Raw genomic sequence first — 8,187 nt, forward strand, 5'->3', positions numbered from 1 at the left:
CTGCCAGTTTTTTTCAGTAAAATTGACCCGTTATCCTCATTCTCTAGGTCAGTACCATTACACCCATGCCCCACTTCTATAGTGGTTTTTGCATTTTAACCCCTTGGATACCGGAGGATTTTTCATTTTTGCGTTTTTGTTTTTCTTCCCTATATTCCTTGAGCCATAACTTTTTTATATTTCCGGTCACATAGCTGTATGAGGGCTTATTTTTTGCGGGACAAGGAGTACTTTCTAATGCCACCATTAATTATAGCATAAAATGTAGTGGGGAAGCGGTAAATAAAAATTCCAAATGTGGTAGAATTGGAAAAAAACGCAATCCCTCCACCGTTTTACTGGTTTTGTTCTCACAGCGTTTTGTTTACGGCAAAACTGACCCGCGCCCTTCATTCTCTGGGTCAGTACGATTACAAAGATACCCCATATGTATAGGTTTTCTATGTCTAAATAGTGTAAAAATAAATTCAAACTTTTTTTTTTTTTTTTTTTTTTTTTTTTACATCACCATATTCTGACCCCCATCACTTTTTTATACTTATGTCCGCTGAGCTGTTTAGGGGCTCATTTTTGGCGGAACAATCTGTAGTTTTCATTGATACCATTTTGGAGTGTGCTTGACTTTTTGATCACATTTTATTACATTTTTTGGGGTAAGAGAAGCAACGAAAAAAATGGCAAATCGGCCATTTTGACCCTTTTTCCCGTTATGCCATTCGCCGTATTGGATTTTTTTTTTCTATTTTAATACTATGGGCGTTTTTAGTCGCAGAGATACCCATGATGTTTATATTTATTGTTATTTAGGTATTTATTTTTTAATTATATGGAAAGGGGGGTGATTTAAACTTTTATTTTTTATATATTTTTTAACTTTTTTTATTTTTTGTGATGATTTTGTGGCTTATATATTGGCCTATAAATTATGTTTTTTCATTTTTCATTTTGGTCTATCAGGGATTTTTAAAATCCCATTTAAACTCGATTCTGCTCATTTCTCATCCTGGCCTGCCATCTGTTGGGCAAAATAAGAATTGCAGCATCAACACTTTCAGCGCAAGTACTGATGCCCCAATTGTGAATTTAGATGGTGTGACCTCACTTGGTCATGGCATCTAAAGCATTTAATTACCGCGATCGGCACCACTGCTGGTCACGGTCATTAGCCGCAGATCTCTGCTGTTTGAAACAGCAGATATCTGCTGGCCATGGCGTGCACATGCGAGTGGGTGCCATGTTTACACATGCTGGTATCGAAAGGGTTAAAACTGAAAAAAATTAAAAACCTTGAAAAAAAATATTTTTTTCATTACCATATTCTGATCCCTATAACTTTTTTTTGTAGCTATGTGTTCAGAGTTGTGTGAGGGCTCATTTTTTTGCGGGGCGATCTGTACTGTTTTGTGATTTTTGATCACTTTTTATAAAAAATTTTAGAAGTTGAAGTGTAAAAAAATGGCAAATTGGCCATTTCTTTTCTATTACGCCATTTGCCGTATGGGATTAATATTGTTATATTTTAACCCCTTAAGGACCGGGCTCATTTTCACCTTAAGGACCAGGCCATTTTTTGCAAATCTGACCAGTGTCACTTTAAGTGCTCATAACTTTAAAACGCTTTGACTTACCCAGGCCGTTCTGAGATTGTTTTTTCGTCACATATTGTACTTCATGTCACTGCTAAAATTGGGTCAAAAAAGTTAATTTTTTTGCATAAAAAAATACAATTTTTACCAAAAATTTTGAAAAATTAGCAAATTTCAAAGTTTCAGTTTCTCTACTTCTGTAATACATAGTAATACCCCCAAAAATTGTGATGACTTTACATTCCCCATATGTCTACTTCATGTTTGTAGCATTTTGGGAATGATATTTTATTTTTTGGGGATGTTACAAGGCTTAGAAGTTTAGAAGCAAATTTTGAAATTTTCAGAAATCTTCAAAATCCCACTTTTTATGGACCAGTTCAGGTTTGAAGTCATATTGTGAGGCTTAGATAATAGAAACCTCCCAAAAATGACCCCATTCTAGAAAGTACACCCCTCAAAGTATTCAAAATTGTTTTTTCAAACTTTATTAACCCTTTAGATCTTCCACAAGAGTTAATGGCAGATGGAGAAACAATTTCGAAATTTCTATTTTTTGGAAAATTTTCCAATATAATAAATTTTTTCCAGGAGTAAAACAAGGGTTAACTGCCAAACAACAGTCAAAATGGGTTGCCCTGATTCTGTAGTTTGCAAAAACACCCCATATGTGGTCGTAAACTACTGTTTGGCCGAACGGTAGCACATAGAAGGAGGGGAACACCATATGGGTTTTGGAAGGCAGATTTGGCAGGACTGGTTTTGTTTATACCATGTCCCATTTGAAGCCCCCTGTTGCACCCCATGAATAGAAATTTCAAAAAAGTGACTCCATATAAGAAAGTACACCCCTCAAGGTATTCAAAACTGGGTTTACAAACTTTGTTAACCCTTTAGGTGTTCCACAAGAGTTAATGGCAGATGGAGAAACAATTTTGAAATTTCAATTTTTTGGAAAATTTTCCAATATAGTCAATTTTTTCCAGGAGTAAAACAAGGGTTAACTGCCAAACAACACTCAAAATGGGTTGCCCTGATTCTGTAGTTTGCAGAAACACCCCATATGTGGTCGTAAACTACTATTTGGCTAAACGGCAGGACATAGAAGAAGGGGAACACCATATGGTTTTTGGAAGGCAGATTTTGCTGGACTGGTTTATTGACACCATGTACCCTTTCAAGCCCCCTGATGCACCCCTAGAGTAGAAACTCCATAAAAGTGACCCCATCTAGGAAACTACGGGATAAGGTGGTTGTTGTTTTGGGACTATTTTTGGGGTAAATTTGATTTTTGGTTGCTCTATTTTACTCTTTTTTGAGGCAATGTAACAAAAAAATTAAATTCTAAAATTGTTTCTACATTCGCGATTTAGTTTTGTGGAACACCTAAAGGGTTAACATAGTTTGTAAAGTAACTTTTGAATACCTTGAGGGGTGTAGTTTCTTAGATGGGGTCACTTTTTTGGAGTTTCTAGTCTAGGCTACATCAGGGGGGGCTTCTAATGGGACATGGTGTCAAAAAAAAAAACTGTCCATCAAAATCTGCCTTCCAGAAACCATATGGAGTTCCCTTCGTTCTATGCCCTGCCGTGCGGCTATATAGCCATTTACGACCACATATGGGGTGTTTCTGCAAACTACAGAATCAGGGCCATAAATATTGAGTTTTGTTTGGCTGTTAACCCTTGCTTTATTACCGGCAAAATGGATTCAAATTGAAATTTTGCCCAAAAATGGGTGTTTTGGCACAGTTTTTAATTAATATTTTTAACACCGTTCATCCGAGGCGTTTGGTCAAAAGTTATTTTTATAGCGACGACTTTTACGCACGCGACGATGCCCAATATGTATGGCTCTCAGACTTTGGAAACACTAAGCAGGCATCCTAAAAACTGCGGCCCTCCAGATGTTGTAAAACTACAATTCCCACCATGCCCTGCTGATGGCTGTAGGTTGTCTGGGCATGCTGGGAGTTATAGTTTTACAACATCTGGAGGGCCGCAGTTTGAGGATGCCTGCACTAAAACTAATATTTTTTGGGTAAAGAAAAATTGTTTCCGTGTCTCCAAAGTCTGAGAGCCATAGTGTTTTATGTTCTCTAGTGGACTGTTGGGGATTATAAAAATTTTGTACTCCATGGATGTGTGGTACTCCCTGAAGCAATCGATAACGCAGAGGCCCGGATGATCGGGGCACGTGTCACATTGAGTAGTGGTGTCCTTCCGTATCCCCCTCTTGTGACACACTCTGCACTTTTTTTGGGTTCGTCCCTTCTTTCCAGTATGGGGGACCACACCTGGAAAGTGTTGGCCAGGGACGATCCGGGCGCCTCCAGTTCCCGAGGTACTCCGGCCTGCTCTTTCCCTGTCCGAAAAGATCAGGGCCTTGAGGACTGCCTCATAGAACTGGAGGAATGTCCCTGTGTTGCCAGCGCTTCGGGATAGTACAAAAGAGTTGTACATGGCAACCTGTACCAAGTAGACCGTAACTTTTTTGTACCATGCCCGGGTTTTGCGCATGGCGTTATATGGCGTGAGGACTTGATCAGAGAGATCAACTCCTCCCATATACCGATTGTAGTCGACGATACAATCGGGCTTGAGGACCGTTGCCGCGGTACCTCGCACAGGGACTGGGGTGGTGCTGTTACCGTGGATTGTGGACAGCATAAGGACATCCCTCTTGTCCTTATACCTGACCAGCAACAGGTTTCCACTGGCAAGGGCACGGGTCTCACCCCTGGGGATAGGTACCTGGAGGGGGTAGGCAGGGAGGCCGCGTTGATTTTTCCGCACGGTCCCACAAGCGAACGTGGATCTGGCGGCAAGGGACCTGAACAAGGGAATGCTGGTATAAAAGTTATCCACGTACAAGTGGTAACCCTTATCCAGAAGTGGGTACATAAGGTCCCACACGAGTTTCCCGGTAACACCCAGAGTGGGGGGACATTCTGGGGGTTGAATACGGGAATCTCGCCCCTCGTACACACGAAATTTGTAAGTGTACCCTGAGGTACTCTCACAAATTTTGTATAGCTTCACGCCATACCTCGCCCGCTTTGTGGGAATGTATTGGCGGAAACTGAGTCTCCCCTTGAACGCAACGAGAGACTCATCAACCGCGACCTCCCTTCCAGGTACGTAGGCCTCCATGAATTTGGCCCCAAAGTGATCGATGACCGGCCGTATCTTATACAGCCGGTCATAGGCAGGATCACCTCGGGGTGGACATGCTGCATTATCGGAATAATGCAGACATTTCCGGATGGCCTCAAACCGTGTACGTGTCATGACCGTACTGTACAGTGGGGTCTGGTAGAGTATGTCCCCACTCCAGTATTGCCTGACACTGGGTTTTTGGACTAGACCCATATGCAGCACGAGGCCCCAAAATGTCCTCATTTCGGCTGCACTGACCGGCGTCCAGCCACCGGGTCTAGCCAAAACTGAGCCTGGGTTTTGAGCGACGAACTGTTGGGCGTACAGATTCGTCTGCTCCACCATCAAATTCACCAGTCGGTTACTGAAAAAAAAACTAAAATAGTCTATTTCAGTAAACCCCACTGTGGGAATCTGGATTCCAGGATTGCCAGCAAAATCCGGAATCTCAGGCTCAAAGTCCACTGGGGGACACCAACTAAGTTCATCGGCAGGGGGCTCCGGTGGACTTATTTGGTGGGCCGGGAAACCAGTACGAACCCCAGGGCGGCTCGTACTAGGGTGGGCCACAGGATCCCTAGCATGTGGGGCCCCTGGCTCCGCCTGGCGGCGTCTCCGCCGCCTTGGTGGCTCATCGTCATCCGATGATGATGAGGAGGATGCGGATGATAAAATGAATGTGGGGTCATCCTCATCCTCACTAGGGCTCTCAGAGTCGGAGGCAGGGGAGGGCAAGTGGCAGGGGGGGGTCTGGGTTAGGGTTAGATGGATAGATGGAAGTTTGGAATAAAAGTGCTTTTTCTTTTTTTTTTTCTAACTTACTTTTCCCTTCTTTCCCTGCCTAACGGTGCCTCTCCCTCACTGACCCTAACCTACCTGGGTGGCGATGGGTGCAGGAGGGTGATGTATGCCGATTAGGGGGACGCAGGAGCTGGTGCTGGACGATGCTGCACGGTCAGGGTGCTGGACAGGAAGAGGAGGGGAGAGAGGAGCGCAGGAAGTTTGAATCTCGCGCCTCTCTCCCCTGCACCAATCAGCACCCTGGACAGCAGCATTCAGCACCAGGGCCAGCACCGCCTCTCCAAATCTCCGGACTGCGATAGGTGGTGTATAATTACGCCACCGATCGCAGTCTTTTTCTGGTTCATCGGGTCACAGGACACCCGAATGGACCGGAAACGCAGAAAACCGCAGGTCTGAATTGACCTGCGGTTTTCTGCGATCGCCGATACGGGGGGGTCAAATGACCCCCCCCTGCGTTGTTACGGGATGCCGGCTGAATGATTTCAGCCGGCGTCCCGTTCCGATTAACCCCCGCGGCGCCGGAATTCCGATTTTAAGTCAGGACGTACCGGTACGTCCTTGGTCCTTAAGGACTCGGGAAATAGGGCGTACCGGTACGTCCTATGTCCTTAAGGGGTTAATAGTATGGGCGTTAGCGCATGCGCCAATGACCATAATGTGTAATTTTTTTCTGGTAAAGGGTTTGTGTCACGTCAGCAAATGGCATTTATCATGTAGAGAAAGTTAATACAAGCCACTTACTAATGTATAGTGATTGTCCATATTGCTTCCTTTGCTGGCAAGATTCATTTTTACATCACATTATACACTGCTTGTATCCATGGTTATGACCACCCTGCAATCCATCAAGGGTGGTCGTGCTTGCACACTACAGGAAAAAGCATCAGCTTCTCTGGTGGCCGGGACCATGGGAGCGCACATAGACTACTGCTTTTTCCTATATTGTGCAAGCACGACCACCGCTGATGGATTGCAGGGTGGTCTGTAACCACGGAAACAAGCAGAGTATAATGTGATGGAAAGATGATTCCAGCCAGCAAAGGAGGCAATATGGACAATCACAGTACATTAGTAAGTGTCTTGTATTCACCTTCTCTACATGATAAATGCCACTTACTGAAGTGAGCAAACCCCTTTAAGAATTTTGATTTGAACTTCTTTTTTTTTTTTTTACCCTGGGTGACTATAACTGGCGATCATTAGATTGCCCATTGTGTTTTGTGGTGGCTATATAGCCAGTAGAAATGAGCAAAGTATTGAAAAAGTTGCTTTATGTCGAATTACTTCATCATGAAGCGCTTTTCTTTGTAAGTAACGGGTGCAATGAGAGGGAACGGCGATCGCGCTGCTCCCAGTCATTGTACTCCTCAGATGCCACGTTCATAGCGGATCACGGCATCTGATAGAAATAACATAATAAAACATTTTTTGGAAAACTTACTTCATCCATTTGTTCGCGACGGGCCGGCGGCTGCCATCTTGATTGAAGATCTAACGCGAAGTCTCGCGCGATCCATGATGACGTCGGCCGGCGTGGTGACGTCACACATCACTGCGCATGGGATTTTGTGAGAGATCTTCAAGCAAGATGGCGCCAGCTGGCGGGTCGCGAAAAAAGGGATGAGGTCAGTAAGGAGGTCATGTCAGTTTATGTGTCTTGCCCTCTGGGCTGGCTGAAAAGCCAGTTTAGGGTGCAGACCCCAAGAACCTCCCTAACATGGTCTCTGTAGTGGGACCGGAGCAGAGAGAATACAGGAGAAAAGATGGCACAGGATGCCGTCTCTGTTTACAGTAGCAGAGATGGCGTGGCAATGTATGCGGCCAAGAGGCTGAGTAAATGCAGGCAAGATCAAGGCCGTGACAAATCGGGGCCTCTGGCGCTGTGGAGCTGGAGCAGTGCCCCTCCCATACACTTTAGTAAAGCGGCAGTGAAGAAAAACAATTAGAAAGTGGCAGGAGTTCTTGCTGTGTCTACAGGTGCTCCTGGGGGCATGACCAGGGGTGCATCCAGGAAGGGGGGGCTTGCCTGAGGGTACACCCAGAGGTGCATCCAGTGTGGCCGGAGGAGTAGCTGAGCACGGTGTGCTGCAGAGAGGAGAGTGGGGGCTGGTGATGCTGGGAGCAGTAGTTCCACAGCGCGCCGGCCCTCTGCCTCGAGCACAGAAAAAATTCCTGAAAGAAGCAAGATCATGTTGAAGGTTCAGCTGTAATAAAGAATCCAAAAAGGACAATGGTATTAGAAAGCTAGCAATGACGATAATGCAGGGATTACTGCGGAGGTCAGAGCTGGCCCAGCTGTGTGTGTATGCAGGAGTTGTGGATCGAGAAGTGTGAGGCTGCTGGTGAGGCAGTTCCTGAAGCAGCAGATATAAAGCAGGCTGGGGGGACTACTGGTGTGGAGGTTGAGGGTTAGCCAGCCACTGAGGAAGGGGCTGATGGGCCTGCCTTGTCAGCTCCCACGAGATTCCCTCTAGTATGGAAAAGTGCCAGGGCAAAAAGTCTAAATAAAGTCAACAATTCAAGAGTGTCGGGGATGGGGGTCATCCCAACCCCCCTGCCCGCCCCGATGGCGGTGGTATCGGACAGAAGTTATGCCAGTGTTACTGCCTGGCAGTAATGGGCTGTCCTCATTGTCTTCC

Source organism: Bufo bufo, chromosome 8, assembly GCF_905171765.1.
Source record: "Bufo bufo chromosome 8, aBufBuf1.1, whole genome shotgun sequence".
NCBI lineage: Eukaryota > Metazoa > Chordata > Amphibia > Anura > Bufonidae > Bufo > Bufo bufo.